General features: G+C 43.6%; 1 pseudogene; it reads left to right on the plus strand.

Moving 5' to 3' along the window:
* The first annotated feature begins 1,662 nt into the window (after nt 1-1,662).
* LOC120360854 (5S ribosomal RNA) lies at nt 1,663-1,781 on the plus strand (annotated as a pseudogene).
* The last annotated feature ends 18,455 nt before the right edge of the window (nt 1,782-20,236 follow it).

The raw sequence follows: 20,236 nt of genomic DNA on the forward strand, positions 1-20,236 counted from the left end.
CAGTGGGCCAGATTTGGCTTGAAGTTTGTCAATCCCTAGGTTAGCAGACAAATTTTTTAAACAAGAAAAACAGAGTCGATGCAGTCTTTCTCTGCAAGGGACACAGCCCGGGAAATAGAGGTTTGGAGCAAAACGTGAGTCACCAGAATACCAAGGATATCAACAAAGAGATGCGTAGGGCCAGGAATGGAGCCGGGGCATGGAGCTTCCACGCCAGCGTCCAGGGACCTCCATGTGTTCAGCTATCTGGAAACTCCCAGACCACAATTTTTTACATATAGCAGCTTTACTTTCACTGCTGCCTGTGTCCACTTAGATGTCTGGGGGGATTTTGTTGCTTCTTGGTCTCTTTCCTTTCCTTAAAGTGGGAGATCCACTTACGAACGTCTTTATTAAATTTGGTTTCTTCTCTCTCTCATTCTGACACTGACATTCTGCACACACACACACACACACACACACACACACACACACACACACTTGCTTCCTGCTTTTTGCTTTTATTCCAGGAACGCATCTGGGAAAGACTTTTAAAGGAAGCAGTTTCAGCAAGGCGAGTGGTAGGAAAGAAAAAACCTCTTTGCATCTTAATGTTCTTTCTGATTTGCCTTTTATCTTTGAGGATAGCATAATTTTCACTAGGATGCTGTATAATCATGAAACTAATGAAATTTAAGCTTCAAGACCCCTACTTTTGTAAATCCTTTTTTTTTTTTTTAATTTTTTTATTTTTATGGAGACAGAGTCTTGCTCGATCACCAGGCTGGAGTGCAGTGGTGTGATCTTGGCTCACTGCAACCTTCACCTCCCAAGTTCAAGCGATTCTCCTGCCTCAGCCTCCTGAGTAGCTGGGACTACAGGTGCGCACCACCACAACCAGCTAATTTTTGTAGTTTTAGTAGAGATAGGGTTTCACCAAGTTGGCCAGGACACTCTTGATCTCTTAACCTTGGGATCTGCCCACCTTGGCCTCCCAAAGTGCTGGGATTACAGGTGTGAGTGTAAATCCTTTCTAAGGCTCTGTACCAAACTTTGCTTTCATATATTTTTATTTTTCTTAAAGTGATGTCCCCCAAAGTCAGGACTTTGAAGTCAGGTGGGGATTCAAATTTGAGTCCTGTGTAAACTTGGGGAAGTCACTTCCCCCTCCTCCTTAATTTTCTTGTCTGTAAATAGTATCTTTTATCTTGAGTGTCTTGAGAAGTCAGAAAGCATGTAATTTGATTTTCCCAATTCCCTAAACACATAGGGGACTTCATGATGGAAAGAACCCAGAGAGAAAATGACAAATCCAAATTTGGATAGAATGGCTTGGGGCCTTCTTAGGAAGATGTTCAGGAAGCAAAAGAACATTCTGGACTACAGATCAAAAGGGGATGAGGAGCAGAGATGTGGAGTGAGGCCAGGGTCCAGGCAGTGACTGAAGCCAGAGCTGGGTGAAGGAAGTTTCTGTGGGGCAGGAAGGAAGAAGTGGGAGTCTCAGCCCAGCACAGTGCCCGGGGTGAGGCCTGAACTTCAGAAGTTCACATTTCATTTCTTGAGGGTAATTTCTAAGTCTCTCACTCCGTTCCCCAGGACTTACTCATTCGTGGCCCTGTTCTCATTGATCTGCAGTCCTAAGTGTGACAACCATTCGAAGTCCGTTTAAAATTAATTATTGCAGTCTACTGCCATGCCACCCTGAATACGCCCGATCTCGTCTCATCTTGGAAGGTAAGCAGGGTCGGGCCTGGTTAGTACTTGGATAGGAGGCCTCCTGAGAATACCGGGTGCTCTAGGCTACTTTAATATTTTTAAAAAATAAAATAATAGGCCGGGCGCGGTGGCTCACGTCTGTAATCCCAGCACTTTGGGAGGCTGAGGCGGGTGGATCACAAGGTCAAGAGATCGAGACAATCCTGGTCAACATGGTGAAACCCCGTCTCTACTAAAAATACAAAAAACTAGCTGGGCATGGTGGCGTGTGCCTGTAATCCCAGCTACTCAGGAGGCTGAGGCAGGAGAATTGCCTGAACCCAGGAGGCGGAGGTTGCGGTGAGCCGAGATCGCGCCATTGCACTCCAGCCTGAGTAACAAGAGCGAAACTCCGTCTCAAAAAATAATAATAAATAAATAAATAAATAAATAATACCCAGAATAAACACTTGAGGGCAGCACTGCTCAAGGGTTCTTTAACCAACATCGTTCATTCAGCAGATACTTACTGAGGGCATGTCATGTGCTAAGCAAGGTTGTAACTAGGGTCAAGGAAAGCTTTCCTAAGGAAGTGGCCTTGAGCCATGTAGCAGGATGGGTTGGAATTAAACAGCGAAGGAAGAGGTGTTCCTGGTAAAGGGAGCAGCATGTATGAAGGCTCTGTGAGGGCAGAGAGCCTGGGACTGAGGGAAGAAGGGACAGGGTAGTGGCGGCTGGGAAAGGAGTGGGATGTGGAGGCGGATCGGGGTTAGAGGTCAGTTTCTAGAGTTATTAACATTTTATGAGCGGTTACCACGTGTCAGGCCCTTTCCTGTAACTTATTTCAAGGAAGGTGGTAGTCGTCCCACTTTACAAAGGCATAGAGGCATGGCTATCACCAGTCTTTCTTCAAGGCACCTCTCCCTCCCAGAACATCCTTGTCTCCACCGGACAGTAAGTCCTACCTTTTCTTCAGCACATGGTTCAATTGTGTCAACAAGTTGACTATCTCACTGACCTTTTTGTTTATATGTCCAGTCCTGGAGACTGGGCAGGTCTCCCTAAGTCAGAGGTTCTGCTGATAACCTGTCTTCTCAGTATCTAGCCCAGAGATGACCACTAGGGGGTGCTCTGTTCCAGTCGGTCCCTGTCTGGAAATAGGCGTATACAAGGTGATAATGGCAGATCAAATGACACGGTGACGTGGTAGATCTTGGCTCCACTTCACCCCTCCCTGAATCCATGCATTTGGCCATCAGACTTTATAGATAGAGTATATTTCCCAGGCCCTCAAATCTGGGCTTGGTCTTGTGATTTGCTTTGCCAGTGCAGTGTGGCAGGGTGACGGTGAGCCAGGTGGTGACGGTGAGCCAGGTGCAAGCAATATATATATTTATCAACTTGACTTTCTCCTATACTTTTGCTCTGTTTAGCCTCATTTTTAAGGAGATAAAATATGAATCATATTTTAAATATTTTTTATGCATACAATAGCTCAATTCATTTATTTTTATCTGCCGTCTTACTTTCTATTATATGAATAAATCCCACTCTAGTTATCCATTTCCCTGTGGATGGGATTTAGGCTGTTTGAAGGGTTTTTTTTGACTAGTAAAGAACAAAATGGAAAATATTTCTGTGCATGCCTCTTGTGTACCTAAGTGAGATTTTCTCATGGATATACACCAGCAAGCCATGGGATACTCACGTCTTCAAATTTACTAAACTACTACTAAATTGCTTTTCAAAGACTTTGGACCAATCTATATTCTCCCACCATTAGTACAGGAGAAATCCCATTTCTCACATTTGGCATCACCTGGTGTTGCGATGCTAATTTGTGTAGGTTTCTGCCTGTCTGATGGATCTGAAATGGTATCTGGTTGATATTTTAATGTTCATTTCCCCGATTTCCAAAGATGCTGAGCTTCTTTCCTTGTGTTCACTGGCCTCCCAGTTTCCTTTTGTGAGTTGGCTGTGCAGATCCTCTGGCTATTTGCCCGTTGGGTCCCTTTTCTTCTTTTTTTTCTTTTCTCTCTCTTTTTTTTTTTTTTTTTTTGAGTTGACTTGCTCCTGAAAGTCTGTTTTTACATAATCTTAGTATTTTATATTATACATAAAATGTATATCTGTATACCACATAAAGATAATATATAAAGACTATAGTATATGCAATACATTTAACATCTATATTCTTTGTGTATTTGGTTGCTTATATGCGCTGCGAAGATCTTCCAGTATTTAACAGTTTCATAGAGATATAATTTATATATCATGCAATTCAACCACTGAAAGTGTACAATGGGTTTTTGTTACAATTTTAGAACATTTTCATAAACTTAAAAAAAAAACCCACACCTTTTAGCTATCATTTCCCTATTCCCCCACCCCCATCCTAAGCAACCACTAACCTAACTTCTGTCTCTACAAATTTGCCTGTTCTGGACATTTCATATAAATGGAGTCATAAAATATATGGTCTCTTGTGACTGGCTCCTTTCACCTAATTTTTCAAGGTTTATCCACATTGTAGTATATATCAGAACTCCATTCCTTTTTTATGACCGAATAATATTTCATTGTAGGAATAGGCTAATTTTGTTTTCCCATTCATCAGCTGAAGCAATGTTTACTGAAAAATGTAACTGAAATCAAAAACTGTTTTTAATAGCATCTGATTTCTACTCATCTGATCTGATTGCTTACCCTTGACCTCCCCTCATGCATAAAAGAAAAGTTTTTAGGGTTTTTTTTTTCTTTTTTTTTTTTACCATGATGATCAAAAGGTTTCTGACTGGCTTTCAACAGTATTTCATTGGCGAGAATCCCCCGTTCCAATCCAATCCCCATAATTAAAGAGGTAGGCCTGGAGACCCTCGTTGTCCTGTGTGGCCTGTGATCAAGAGCATCAGCATCACCTGAAGCTGGTTAGAAATGCAGACTCCAGTCTCTCAGACCTGCCTGGATTGGTCTCCGAGGCTGAAGGAGATCCCCAGGTGAGTCCTGTGCCCATTCGGCTTGACAAGCTCTGCTTGGACCACTCCTTCTTACCCGGGTGGGTCTGTGTTGAAATCACCTGGAAGCCTTTGGGAACAATGCGAAGGACTGGCCTGCCTTTCCGAGATTCTGATTTCACTGCTGCAGGATGGATCCCAAACTTCCAGCGGCTCCAGAGCTCCCGGGGGTTCCAGTGAACAGCCAGACCTGATGCAGGTATCTTTGAGGAGCAATCCCAACTTTTTTCTGTAAACCACTTTCATTTAGGGATGTTTAGTCTATGTGCTTTAAGCCATCAAATTTGCAATTCTGCTGGGCAAACTGAATGGTTCTCAGTGAGGGAGCTGCAGGCCCCTTTTAAAAGGGACTGGAGTATGACGGTCGTTACACCTTATGAGTGGGTGTTCAAAGCTCTGTTGGCAACGAGAGCTTGTGTTTCTAAGAAAATATAGCTGAAGCCCTGTGAAGAGTAGGTTGCCAAGGATGTGCTAGGTTTTCTTGGTTCATTTTCAGTTCCCCATTTACAAATCTGCTCTGCAAATGTGGAATGGCTACTACTTTACGCAGCCTTTACCCAAAAATGACTTCTTCCTTACTGCGGCCAACAGAGTAAATACAACACGAATGGACGTCTTGGGTAGACACCAGGATGTCTCTTTTTAAATAAACCCCATCCTTTTTTTAATAAACCCCTTATCTTTGCTAAAGAAGCCGTGGCAGCGACCAGCCGTCAGATCTCTTTCCCTCCCTTCTCATCCCTCTGAGGACTTCCTTGAACGCACGTGTTTCTGTTCCCTGTCCTGTCACTGGGCTCCCACAGCAGTCACCATCTCAGAGTGGGGGTGGGGAGTTCAGCCTCCACCCTCCGTTTCCACAAACGGCTTTGCCACCTTACGGGGGGGGGGAGGTTGTCTATGTTTCCTTGTTGTTTACAACCCTGCCCCACTTCTGTCCCAGATCGTGGCCCAGCAATGCCCCAGATTGAGGCCACTTTCCTCAGAGTTAAAGGAAACGGGAGAGGGACGCGTTGCGTGGTGTTTGCCCTTCGCATCCTGCTATTATCCAACTCACGGATATGTGTGTGAGTCCTCTGGACTTTCCGGCGATGGTCTTCTCAGCTACCTCAGAGACTGTGTCACCTTAACTTACTGAAGGGAGTGACCACTGAGAATCAAAGGCCCCACGGTTCCTGAAATCCACACCAGGCAGGGCACATACAGGTGTCAAATCGCTTCTTGGGTTCCCTCCATAGGCAGCTAAATGACTACACTGTTAACTTGATCTGTTTCCCTCGTACTGGGCCAGGGAACCCTGCTTTATTTTCCAGATACCTAGTGCTAATTCTGTGTTTGTGACACTTTCCTAATTCCAAATCTGGGATATTTTTCTACTATTTAAGCTAGATTCCTTAGAAGTTTTTAATTTGGTAAAGAGTTCTCACACCTGGGCAATCTAAGGTGTGAGTCTTAGTTTGAGAGAGGACAGATCTCCTTTGACCCAGCAAGTCAGAGCTCTTTCCTGGGCAGTGAGTTCTATGCTCGCAGAAGCCAGCATGGCTTGCTGAGGAGTACAGTACCTTGGGCCTGCCATGGACAATTACTTATGGTTTTGATCTTCACTTTTGCTTCGTCTGCTGGTACACTGCCTTTCTGATCACCTTACAGGTCTGCGCCTGCACGTGTGTGTGTCCTTTGTAAATAATAGCCTGTTCTGTTCTTTCAGCCAGTACTTGCCTTTTTTATTTTTTAAACTGGTTTCATTCTTTTAAATTAGAACTCCAATAAATAGTTGAGCAATCTGGCCTGAGGTCCCTGCCTCCTGGAGGTGGGAGTATGCACACAATCTTTATTGGCAATTTCCACAGAAGGGTGTTGAGCCCATTTGCGATGCAATTTCTTTTTCCTCCGGAACAATTGATCATGACTTCTGAGACGCCTCTGATGTCCTTTGCAAACTCCAGTGGGCATGTTCCTGCGCAGGCTCTACTGACAAGGATTTGATGCAAACATCGTTTCTTTCAGCTTTAGTATATGTATCTGCAGAAGAATCTGTGTTCTTGTCGGTTCACAGAGCTGACTTCTTCGTTGGTTTCTATGACAGAGCTTTCTGAAACAACAGGCTGGTGTGTGTGTGTGTGTGTGTGTGTGTGTGTGTGTGTGTAGAGGGGGAGAGAGAAACAGAGAAAGACAAACAGCACCCCATGGATTGATTTCCTTTGATCATTATCCCTAGATTTCCAAGTTTGTCTGTCTCTCCGCTGCCTCTCTGTACTCTCACGCTTCTCTTCTACTCGCTTTTCTTTTTTCTTCTTTTTTTGAGACAGAGTCTCACTCTGTCACCCAGGCTGGAGTACAGTGGTGCGATCTCAGCTCACTGCAACCTCTGCCTCCCAGGTCCAAGCCATTCTTGTGCCTCAGCCTCCCAAGTAGCTGGGATTACAGGCACGCGCAGCCATGCCCAGCTGTTTGTGTGTGTGTGTGTGTGTTTTTTTAGTAGAGACAGGGTTTCACCATGTTGGTCAGGCTGGTCTGGAACTCCTGACGTCCCTCAGCTTCCCGAAGTGCTGGGATTACAGGTGTGAGCCGCCAGGCCCAAAATTTTCCCTTTTCTTTCCCTGTCCCCCTCTGTTTCTTTTCTTCATTCCTAACCAATCACATCCAGTTTCACCCACTTTAACACAGAACATTATATATGATTCTAAATTCATTAAACTTAAGAAGTTTTACTGTTATTAAATAGCAGCAGAATAGAATGATTTCTTTTTCGTCTTAAAGAAAGGAAAGAGTGGTCATTAAAATGTTTTCTTTTTTTCTCTTGACTTTTGGATACCATATATATGATTTTTATGTCAAAATTTCAATCACCCTGTGTGGTCCCTTTTTTTTTTTTTTATTAAATCAAGAGCATTTTCCCATAGTATTAAATATCCTTAGGATATATATATATATATATATATATATATATATAATTTTTTTTTTTTTTGAGACGGAGTTTCGCTCTTGTTACCCAGGCTGGAGTGCAATGGCGCAATCTCGGCTCACCGCAACCTCCGCCTCCTGGGTTCAGGCAATTCTCCTGCCTCAGCCTCCCGAATAGTTGGGATTACAGGCACGCGCCACTATGCCCAGCTAAAGGAAATATATTTAACTGTGTGTAATTTGATGGCATTTTTAGTGTTTTGCTTTAATTTGGGGATATACAATGTAATTACATCCATTGGTTTATTGCTAGTGGTAGAATTACAGGACTTGAAGGTTAGATTTTCAAAGCTTTCAATAAATATGACCCAACTGCCCACCAGCCACATATCAGTGCCCAGGTTAGTGCTCATCCATCTGGCATTGAGCAATATCTTGGAAGAATACAACTTTGCTCATTTAATAGGTGAAAGTGGTATCTTCATATTTCAATTTGCATTTAATTATCAGTAAGTTGAAGATTTGGAGAAGACAGCATTTAGAAAAGGAAAAAGTTTACTTGCAAGAAATGTGGGGCCTCAGAAGGAACTGCTCATCAGATAAAAAACATGACAGGTCATTAACACCAAACTCTGCAGAATTACCAAGGCCACTGAATTTATAGTTGGTGTGTTTATGACAGAAAACCAGCAATTTTCTTACAGGGTTATCATTTCTACAAAGACTAGGGTAGTCTTCAGACAGCAGTTTTGCAAAAGTCTGGGATGAAGTTGTTTGCGTTAAGTAGTCAGCAGCTTACAGGAAATGCTCAGGAGTTCATTTATTTGGGGGGCTAGAATTAGAGAGGGTTCTAAACATTTGTTTTCCTCTAACCATGAGACTTAACGGAGGCAAGGGATCTGTTTTGCGTCCATGAGACTTTTCAGGTGTAGACTGGATTGTAAATTTCTTCTTGTATAACCATACATGTCTTTTGCCCCATTTAATTTTACTGGGGCTTACCTTTTGCTTATTGAATTTTATTTCCCGTATATTAAAACTCTATTGTTATATAATGTAAAAAAAAAAATCAGTGTCCTTTGCCTTTTGGTTTATATTTTTTGTGATAATTCTTGCATCTTTATGTAGTCAAATTCTTCAATTAGTTTCCTTATAACTTCCGCTTTGGCACCACACTTAGAAAGTCTTTTTCAGCCAGGTGCAGTGGCTTATGCCTGTAATCCCGGCACTTTGGGAGTCCGAGGTGGGTGGATCACTTGAAGTGAGGAGCTCAAGACCACCTGGCCACCATGGTGAAACCTCATCTCTACTAAAATTACAAAAATTAGCTGGGTGTGGTGGTGCACATCTGTAATTCCAGCTACTCAGGAGGCTGAGGCAGGAGAATCCCTTGAACCCTGGAGGCGGAGGCTGGAGTGAGCCAAGATTGCACCACTGCACTCCAGCCTGGGTGGCAGTGAGACCATCTCAAGAAAGGAGAGGGAGAGAAAGAGCGAGAGAGAGCGAGAGCGAGAGCAAGAGAGAGAGAGAGAGAGAGAGAGAGAGCAAAGAGGGAGGGAGGAGTGAAAAGAGGGAGGGAGTGAGGGAGAAAGGACAGAGGGAGGGAAAGAAAGAGAAGGTGTTTTTCAGGTCTTTTTATATTGTTTATAGGCAGCCCACAAAATGGGAGAAAATATTTGCAATCATATAACTGATAATGGATTGATATCCAGACTATATAAAGAATTCCCACAGCTCAATAACAACAAAAACAATTGAAAAACTGACAAAAGGCTTAAATAGGCATTCCTCCAAAGATATGCAGTGGCAATAAGCACAGGAAAAGATGCCCAACTTCACTAATCATCAGTGAAATGCAAACCGAAACCACAAAGAGACACCACTTCACACTCATTAGGAAGGTTATTTTTTTCATAATATGTAGTTAATTACAAGAATTAGGATGTGGGAAAATTGGAACTGCTTTGCGTTGTTGGTGGGAACATAAAATGGTGCAGCCACGGCGGCTCACGCCTGTGATCCCAGCACTTTGGGAGGCCAAGGCAGGGGATCACCTGAGGTCGGGAGTTCAAGATCAGCCCAACCAACATGGAGAAACCCCATCTCTAATAAAAATACAAAATTAGCTGGGCGTGGTGGCACATGCCTGTAGTCTCAGCTCCCGGAGAGCCTGAGGCAGGAGAATCACTTGAACCCGGGAGGCAGAGGTTGTGGTGAGCCAAGATCGAACCATTTCACTTCAGCCTGGGCAACAAGAGCAAAACTCTGTCTCAAAAAAAAAAAAAAAAAGGTGCAGCCATTATGGAAAATAGTATAGTGTTTCCTCAAAGAGTTAAAAATAGAATTACCATATGATCTAGTAGTTCTACTTCTGGGTATATACCCAAAAGAATTAAAAGCAAGGACTCCGGTATTTGTATGCCAACATTCACAGTAATGTTAATCACAGTAGCCGAAGAGTAGCAGGAATCCAAGTGTCCACTAAAAGATGAATGGATAAACAAAATGTGATCTATACATACAATAGGCTAATCTTTTTTTTTTTTTTTTTTTTTTTGAGAGAGAGTCTCACTCTTTCACCCAGGCTGGAGTGCATTGGCCCGATCTCGGCTCACTGCAACCTCCGCCTCCTAGGTTCAAGCGGTTCTCCTGCCTCAGGCTCCCGAGTAACTGAAATTACAGGCACACACCACCACACCCTGCTAATTGTTGTATTTTTAGTAGAGACTGGGTTTCACCATGTTGTCCAGGCTAGTCTCAAATGTCTGACCTTATGATCCACCCACCTCAGCCTCCCAAAGAGCTGAGATTACAAGTGTAAGCCACTGCGCCCAGCCCATACAATGGACTATTCTTTCACCTTAAAAAGAAAAGAAATTCCAACACCTGCTATCACATATATGAACTTTGGAGACATTATGTTATGAGAATTAAGTCAGATATAAAAGCACAAATACGGCCGGGCGCAGCGGCTCAAGCCTGTAATCCCAGCACTTTGCGGGGCCGAGGTGGGTGGATCACGAGGTCAAGAGATCAAGACCATCCTGGTCAACATGGTGAAACCCCGCCTCTACTAAAAATACAAAAAATTAGCTGGGCATGGTGGCGCACGCCTGTAGTCGCAGCTACTCAGGAGGCTGAAGCAGGAGAATTGCCTGAACCCAGGAGGCGGAGGTTGTGGTGAGCCGAGATCGCGCCATTGCGCTCCAGCCTGGGTAATGACAGCGAAACTCCGTCTCAAAAAAAAAAAAAAAAAAAGCACAAATACCACGTAACTCCACTTATATGAGGTACACAGAGTAGCCAAATTCATGGAGACCTAAAGCACAGTGGTGGTTCCTGGGACACAGGGGAGGGGAGAATGGGGAGTTGTTTAATGAGTGCAGTTTCATTCTAGGAAGATGAAAAAGTTCTGGAGGTAAATGGCAATGATTGCTATATAACAGTGTTAATGTGCTTAATGCCACTGAACTATACACTTAAAAATGGTTAAAATGGTAAGTTTTTGTATATTTTACCACATTTTAGAGATATTTTGCTTATATTTTCTCTTAGTACTTTAGAATTGCATTATGTGCTTTTCAGAACCATTCTGGCTATGAAAGCATCAGCAGGCTGGGCGCGGTGGCTCACGCCTGTAATCCCAGCACTTTGGGAGGCCGAGATCGGTGGATCACCTGAGGTCAGGAGTTCGAGACCAGCCTGGTCAACATGGTGACACCCCATCTCTTTAAAAAAAAAAAAATAGAATCTCCTCCACTGCTAAGAAAAAAAGGATTTATTATAAAAATACAAAAGACTAGAATTAGAAAAGCCCTGGAATGGACCAGCTACTCTGACTCCGACCTCTGTATTTCTGCTTTGCCCTCTCTGTACTGTTTCTCTTAGTCTTGTTAGATTTCCCTCAGCCCCTGCTCCTCCCCAGCGCACTGGCCTTTGACCTGCTATGGCCTTGCCCTCCCTTTCTCAAGCTTCCCCAAATGTATTAGTTCAAATTCCAGAGAGAGGCTCTGACTGGCTCATCTCATCTGTCTCAGCAACACATGGTCCAATCAAATGGAGGAGCTGGCACAGGCGGGGAGTAAAGGGAAAGAGGAGCTGGGCGGCTCTCAGGTCACCTGGCTGCATATTCAGATCACCTGCGCAGCTTTAAAAACATGCCCACGACCTGGGTCCCACCCTCAGAGATTCTGGTTCAATGGATCTGGGGTTAGAGACTAAGCATGCTTATTGTTTCAGATGCGTGGTACCCACGCTTCTCCCGAAACCAGGGAAGTCTGCCGCTAGCTGTGATGAGCGGGGAATAGCCAGCAGGTGTGGACAGCAAGCTAACCCAGAGAGGATCATTTACCAGACAGGGAGAGAAAAACAGGCTTTTCTTGTTTTTGAGCATGGGTTGTTGCTTTTGTTGTTTTTGTCACAAATTTCAAAGAATTTGTGAGCTCAAAGAGACCTTAGAGACAATCTAATATAACACATTCATTTGCAAGTATGGAATAGAGCGACCAGTCCCTCCTGGTTTAGCTGGGACTGCCCCAAATTTAGCACTGAAAGTCCTGCAATATCCCAAGGAAATCCCCCAGTCCCAGGCAAACCGAAGAGGCTGTACCTTCTACAGAAACCACAAACCCATCAGCAGTTACTCCTTGTCCTCCCTGCCCCCAGCTGCTGGCAACCGTTTATCTACTTCCTGTCTCTACTGATTTTCGGGTTCTGGAAAGTTCATATAAATGGAATCCCACAATATGTGGCCTTTTGTATCTGGCTCATCTCACTTAGCATGTTTTTAAGGTTCATTCAGGAAGTAGCAGGTTCACATACTTCATTTCTCTTTATGGCTGAATAATGCTTCCTTACATGGCTTTACCACCTTCAACTGTTGATGGACATTTGGGTCATTTCCACTCTTGGGCTAGTATGAATAATAGCTCCTGTGAACATCTGTATGCAGGTTTTGTGTGGACATATGTCTTTCATTTTCTTGGGTATACACTGAGTGGAATTGCTGGGTCATATGGTAACTCTATGTTTAACATTTTGAAGAACTGCCAGACTTTATTAAAGTCTCTGTATCATTTTATGTTGGCACCAGCACAAATATGAAGGTTCTAATTCCTCCATAGCCTCACCAGCACCTATTATTATCTACCTTTTGATTCTAGCCAGCCTAGTAGGCGTGAAGTAGTATCTCATTGTGGTTTAGATTTGCATTTCCCTGATGATTAATAATGTCGAATATCTTTTCATGTGCTTATGGGCCATTTGTGTATCTTTTTAGAGAAATGTGTATTCAGATCCTTTGCTCATTTAAAAACTGGGTTATTTATCTTTTTATTACTGAATTTTAAGAGTTCTTACATATTCTAGCTGTAAGTCCCTTGTCAGATACACGATTTACAAATATTTTCTTCCATTCAGTGGTTTTCTTTTCATTTTCTGGAAGGTATCCTTGAAGCACAATGGTTTTCAATTTTGATGAAGTCCTATTTATCTGTTTATCTACTTTTTTTTGTTGCTTGTGCTGTTGATAAGAAACCACTGCCTAATCCAAGATCGTGAAGATTTTGGCCTATGAGTTTTATAGTTTAACTCTCACATTTATTTAGGTATTTGCTCCATTTTGATGAAGTTTTGTATATGGCATGAAGTAGGAGTTCAATTTCAATCTTTTGCATATGGCTATCCTGTTGTTTCACCATCATTTATTTATTTATTTATTTTTTTTTTTGAGACGGAGTTTTGCTCTTGTCACCCAGGCTGGAGTGCAATGGCGCGAATTCGGCTCACCACAACCTCCGCCTCCTGGGTTCAGGCAATTCTCCTGCCTCAGCCTCCTGAGTAGCTGGGATTACAGGCACATGCCACCATGCCCAGCTCATGTTTTGTATTTTTAGTAGAGACAGGGTTTCACCATGTTGACCAGGATGGTCTCGATCTCTTGACCTCGTGATCCACCCGCCTTGGCCTCCCAAAGTGCTGGGATTACAGGCTTGAGCCACCGCGCCCGGCCTCACCATCATTTATTGAAGAAACTTCCTTCTCCACTGAATGGTCTTGGCACCGTTTTAGAAAACAAGTTGACCATAGATGTATAAATTTCTGTCACGACTCTCAATTCTATTCCATTGACCAGTGTATCTATCCTTACACCAGTACCATACTGTCTGGATTACCATAGATTTGTAGTAAGTTTTGAAATAGAGGAATGTGAGCCTCCAACTTAATTCTTCCTTTTTAAGATGGTTGTGGTTATTCTGGATACCTTGAATTTCCATATTTTTTTTTAAGTTTTTCTCATTACTGTTGGGTTTATTTTATTTTTAATTAATTTTTAATTGACAAAAACAGTATATATTTATCATGTATAACATGTTTTGAAATACATATATATTATAAAATGGCTAAATTGAGCTAATACACAAATTATATGATTTTCAAGATCAGTTTGTTGATTTTTACAAAAAAATCCAGGTGAGATTTTGATAAGGACTGCATTGAAACCATAGATCACTCTAGGGAGTACTGCCGTCTGAACAATATTAAGTCTTTCAATTCATGGATATGGGATGTCTTTTCATCTCTTTAGGTCTTCATTAATTTCTTTCAGCAGTGTTCTATAATTTGAGTGTTTTAGTCTTATACTTCTTATGTTAGACCTATTCCCAAGTATGTTACTCTTTTCGATACTATTATAACTAGAATTTTTAGATTAATTTCATTTTCAGATTGTTTAGTGCTAGCATATAGAAATACAATTGATTTTTATATATTGATTTTATATCCTTGCTGAACTTGTTTATTAGTGCTAGTAATTTTTAGTGGATACTTCATAATTATATAAGACTTATATCTGCCAATAGATGACATAGAGTTTATTTCTTCCTTTCAGATCTAGATGCCTTTTATTTTATTTTATTTTCGAATTACTTTGTCAGTTAATTGAATGTTGAGTAGAAGTGGTGAGCACATTCTTTTTTTTTTTTTTTTTTAGACAGAGTCTTGTTCTGTTACTAGGCTGGAGTACAGTGATGCAATCTTGGCTCACTGCAACCTCTGCCTCCTGGGTTCAAGCAATTCTCCGGCCTCAGCCCTCCACAGTAGCTAGGACTACAGGTGTGTGCCACCATGCCCAGCTAAGTTTAGTGTTTGTAGTAGAGATGGGGTTTCACCATGTGGGCCTGGATGGTCTTCATCTCTTGACCTCATGATCTGCCTGTCTCAGCCTCCCAAAAGTGCAGGGATTGCAGGCGTAAGCCACGGCACCTGGCCAAGCATAGACATTCTTATCTTCTTCCTGATTTTAGAAAAAAAAAAAAAAGCATTTGTCTTCCACCATTATCGATGAGTTTTCTTTTTGTAGATGCCCTTTATCAGGTTTAAGAAGTTCCCTTCTAGTCGTAGTTGAGTGTTTTTGTCATGAAAGTATATTCACTTTTGTCAAATGCTTTTCCTGCGTTTACTGAGATGATCATGTGGCTTTTTTCAATTTCTTTTTTTATGTGGTATATTATATGATTTATTTTCATGTATTGCCAACCTTATATTCTTGGGATAAATTCCACTTGGTCATGGTGTATAACTCTTCTATTTCACTGGTATTTTGTTAAAGGATTTTGACTATATTTATAAGGGATATTGAGCTGGAGTTTTATTGAATTGTCTTTGTTTGGTATCAGGGATAATACTGGCATCATAGAATGAGTTGGGAAATATTCCCCTGTCTAATATTTTTTTGAAAGAGTTTGTGAAAAACTTGGTATTCATTGTTTTTCAAATGTTTGATAGGATTCACCAAGTGAAGCCATCTAAATCTGGGGCTTTCTTTGTAAGTAGCTATTTGATTGCTAATTCAATCTCTTTACTTGCTGTGATTCTCTTCACAGCATTCATCTTGAATGCTGACACAATACTGTGTCAGGTACAGTGCTAGTTCTGAAATTTCTTTTAGGAGATTTGGACACTAAGAAAAGGGAAAGGGGCTAGATTCATTCACTTATGTGGGGTTCTTTCAAAACACTTATTGAGTACCCCTGGGTGTGTTCTATGTTAGGCCCTGAAGCTGCTAAGATGAACAAGACAGCCACAGAAACTACCCTTAGGACCAGGGAGTGAACATGCTGATTTCAGATCAGAGTCTGGGTGGCCAGCTGCTGAGTGTGCGAGGAGACCCAGCAGTTCTCACTGGTGTTGGAGTCCTTCTTCTCTCCAAACAAACCATGATGCCTGAGTCCCCTGGTACTCTGTAGGTTATGAAATGCTTTCACTTATAAAATCTCATTGCAATTCATCCATACAGGCAATCAGCAAAGTTCATTACCCCTCTTTGCAAAAGATGACAAAACCAATGTTCAGAGGTCAGTATGAATTAAAACTTGTAGAAAGTACTCGCCCCGCGCACGGCCCTAGGAGATATAGAAATGACAAGGTTCTTGCCTTCAAGGAGCTGTGAGTCTGAGAAAGAGATAGGAAGTCAGACAGACATAACCGTCTATGTCAGTCATTTCACAGGGTGAAATGGGAGCAGTGCAGAGGGGTTCCGAAATGGTTTTGCCGTGAATGTGACCCTTACAATGTGGCTAGGAGCAACCTGGACATTACACCAGGAAATAACAAAAGTCATTCAGAACTAGGATGACCATATGTCCTAGTTCCCCAGAATAATACGTTTGCTTCTGTTGTCACAGTTTAAGTATCAGTAGCTCCCTTTTTTCCTCTCAAAATACATGTTTGATCTATGCATGGTTTCAAAGCATTTCCCTAAAAAATTGTTGTAATTACGAAGGAAAAAAATAGTAACTTCACAGTAGAGAAATCTGGCAGAAGTTTAATCCAGGAACCAAGATCAATATCTTCACAGACGGTACCAACGGGCGTCATGTGCCTCCTGTTAAGATGTGTGGAGAGCTTTCCATGCCACCCACAGAGGGGTCCAGACGGCGTTGTTCTGGATTCCCATCGTAACTTAAAGGGAAACTTTCACAGTGTCCGGAGCCCTTGATGTCCTGCAAATGAAGGAGGAGGATGTCCTTAAGTTCCTTGCAGGAGGAACGCACTTAGGTGGCACCAATCTTGTCTTCCAAATGGAACAGTACATCTGTAAAATGAAAAGTGATGGCATCTACATCAGAAATCTGCAGAGGACCTGGGAGCAGCTCCTGCTGGCAGCTCGTGCCATTGTTGCCATTGAAAACCCTGCTGATGCCAGTGTTGTATCCTCCAGGAATACTGGCCAGAGGGCCGCGCTGAGTTTGCTCTTCCACTGGAGCCACTCCAATTGCCACTGTTTCACTCCTGGAACCTTCACCAACCAGATCCAGGCAGCCTTCCGGGAGCCATGGCCTCTTATGGTTACCGACCCAGGGCAGACCACCAGCCTCTCATGGAGGCGTCTTAAGTTAACCTACCTATCACTGCTCTGTGTAACACAGATTCTCCTCTGCGCTGTGTGGACATTGCCATCCCATGCGACAACAAGGGAGCTCACTCCGTGGGCTGATGTGGTGGATGCTGGCTCAGGAAGCTCTGTGCATGCGTGGCACCATTTCCCGTGAACACCCGTGGGAGGTCATGCCTGATCTCTACTTCTACAGAGATCCTGAAGAGACTGAAAAAGAGCAGGCTGCTGCTGACAAGGCTGTGACCAAGGAGGAATTTCGGCCGGGCGCGGTGGCTCAAGCCTGTAATCCCAGCACTTTGGGAGGCCGAGGCGGGTGGATCACGAGGTCAAGAGATAGAGACCATCCCAGTCAACATAGTGAAACCCCGTCTCTACTAAAAATACAAAAAATTAGCTGGGCATGGTGGCACATGCCTGTAATCCCAGCTACTCAGGAGGCTGAGGCAGGAGAATTGCCTGAACCCAGGAGGTGGAGGTTGCGGTGAGCCGAGATCGCGCCATTGCACTCCAGCCTGGGTAACAAGAGCGAAACTCCGTCTCAAAAAAAAAAAAAGGAGGAATTTCAGGGCGAATGGACTGCTCCAGCTCCTGAGTTCACTGCCACTCAGCCTGAGGTTGCCGACTGGTCTGAAGGCATTCAGGTGCCCGCTGTGCCTGTCCAGGAGTTCCCTGCTGAAGCCTGGAGCACCCAGCCTGCCACGGAAGACTGGTCTGCAGCTCCCACTGCGTAGGCCACTGAATGGGTAGGAGCAACCATTGAATGGTCTTAAGCTGTTCTTCACGGACTCTTAAGCAACATGGAAATAAGGTTAATGAAACCAAACATCAGTTTTTAAAAACCCATCAGTTTCTTAAAAAAAAACAACTTTTTTTTAATGTGCTGAGAAGGGCCAGGTGTGGTGGCTCACACCTGTAATCCCAGTATTTTGGGAGGCTGAGGTGGGCAGGTGGGCAGATCACCTGAGGTCAGGAGTTCAAGACCAGCCTGGCTAATATGGTAAAACCCATCTCTACTAAAAATACAAAATTAGGCCGGGCGCGGTGGCTCAAGCCTGTAATCCCAGCACTTTGGGAGGCCGAGGCGGGTAGATCACGAGGTCAAGAGATCGAGACCATCCTGGTCAACATGGTGAAACCCCGTCTCTACTAAAAATACTAAAAATTAGCTGGGCATGGTGGTGCATGCCTGTAATCCCAGCTACTCAGGAGGCTGAGGCAGGAGAATTGCCTGAACCCAGGAGGCGGAGGTTGCGGTGAGCCAAGATTGTGCCATTGCACTCCAGCCTGGGTAATGAGTGAAAACTCCGTCTCAAAAGAAAAAAAATACAAAATACAAAATTAGCTGGCCGTGGTGGCATGCACCTGTAATCCCAGCTACTAAGGAGGTTGAAGCAGGAGAATCACTTGAACCTGGGAGGTGGAAGTTGCAATGAGCCAAGATCGTACCGCTGCACTACAGCCTGGACGACAGAGTGAGACCCCATCTTAAAAAAAAAAAAAAAAAGTGCTGAGAAGGACACAACAGCATTTTTGTGATATTGTTGCCAGAAATATCTAAACTGAATCTCATGACTAAGAAATATCAGATAAACCCCAACTAAGGGACGTTCCACACAACAATTGAGCCACAAAGCATGTGAAGGTCATGAGAGACGAGAAGGACTAAGGAGTCATTCGAGATTGAAGGAGACTAAAGAGAAATGACAACGAAATGCAACACGTGGTACAAGATTATGTCCTGAATGGAAAAAGAGCGCATTAGCAGGCCATGTGAAATCTGAATACTGCAGATTAGGTAACAGCACTGCCATTAATGTAGAAGGTCCTTAGGTTTAGGAAATACACATCAGCCGGGCGCGGTGGCTCACGCCTGTAATCCCAGCACTTTGGAAGGCCAAGGCGGGTGGATCACGAGGTCAAGAGATCGAGGCCATCCTGGTCAACATAGTGAAACCCCGTCTCTACTAAAATACAAAAATTAGCTGGGCATGGTGGCGTGTGCCTGTAATCCCAGCTACTCGGGAGGCTGAGGCAGGAGAATTGCCTGAACCCAGGAGGCAGAGGTTGCAGTGAGCCGAGATCGTGCCATTGCACTCCAGCCTGGGTAATAAGAGCGAAACTCCGTCTCAAAAAAAAAAAAAAAGGAAATACACATCAAAGTATTTAAAGCTGTTTTTGTTGTTGTTGTTTTGTTTTTTGAGATGGAGTTTCGCTGTTGTTACCCAGACTGGAGTGCAATGGCACGATCTCGGCTCACTGCAACCTCCGCCTCCTGGGTTCAAGCAATTCTCCTGCCTCAGCCTCCCGAGTAGCTGGGACTACAGGTGTGCACCACCACGCCTGGCTAATTTTTGTATTTTTAGTAGAGACGGGGTTTCACCTTGTTGACCAAGATGGTCTCGATCTCTTGACCTTGTGATCCACCAGCCTCAGCCTTCCAAAGTGCTGGGATTATAGGCACGAACCACTGCGCCCGGCCTTATTTAGAATTTTTTTTAAGTGCCACAGTCTGGATGATAAATGGTGATCATTTATCATCAAGAAAGGCTATGGCGTCCCTTTCCACAACGCAGTCAGAACCTAGCCCTCTCCACTCCCAGGCTGTGGGCCTGTCACCATCAACCCCTCAGATGGCCACTCCACTCCTCACCACTCAGGACCTTCAGACGAACCAGAGGCTGGTGTGAATTTCCAGACTGCTCGTTCCCCGAGCTGACAAAACCAAATCTGCTCCCATACACAACGGTGCACAAGGGGTCCATAAACTTCTTGGGAGATATGAACGAGTTTTAATTTTGACAATAAAGTAAATCTGTCCCTGTAACAGCAAGATTACAAACAATATTTGGTTTCAGAATTTCACCTCACCAACACTTGGCGAGGCTGCCAGGGGTGTGCCCTCGAGGAATGCCCACACACACACAGGCACACACACCTCAGCCCCATGACGCAGACTGGGTCAGCACAGGCAGGAGCCATGTTTATTCCCCTGCCTTACCCTCATAAATCAGAGGCCTGCTTGATACGGCTCCAACTTCTGCTCTGTGAAGCCTCTGGAACCGGAACTTGCTCCAGGTTTGTGAGCAGACCATTACCTCCCTGCAGGCCGGACCAGAAGCTTCAAGCCAGTGGCAAGACACCCTATTGTCTGAGATTATCTGATTTCAGTCCGTAGGGTGGTTTTCCTGTTGTTACTTGATTCTCTCAACAATGAGTGTAAAAATAGAATCTTCCTGACTAGCCCAGGGTT

Source organism: Saimiri boliviensis, chromosome 9 (genome assembly GCF_048565385.1).
Source record: "Saimiri boliviensis isolate mSaiBol1 chromosome 9, mSaiBol1.pri, whole genome shotgun sequence".
Classification (NCBI taxonomy): domain Eukaryota; kingdom Metazoa; phylum Chordata; class Mammalia; order Primates; family Cebidae; genus Saimiri; species Saimiri boliviensis.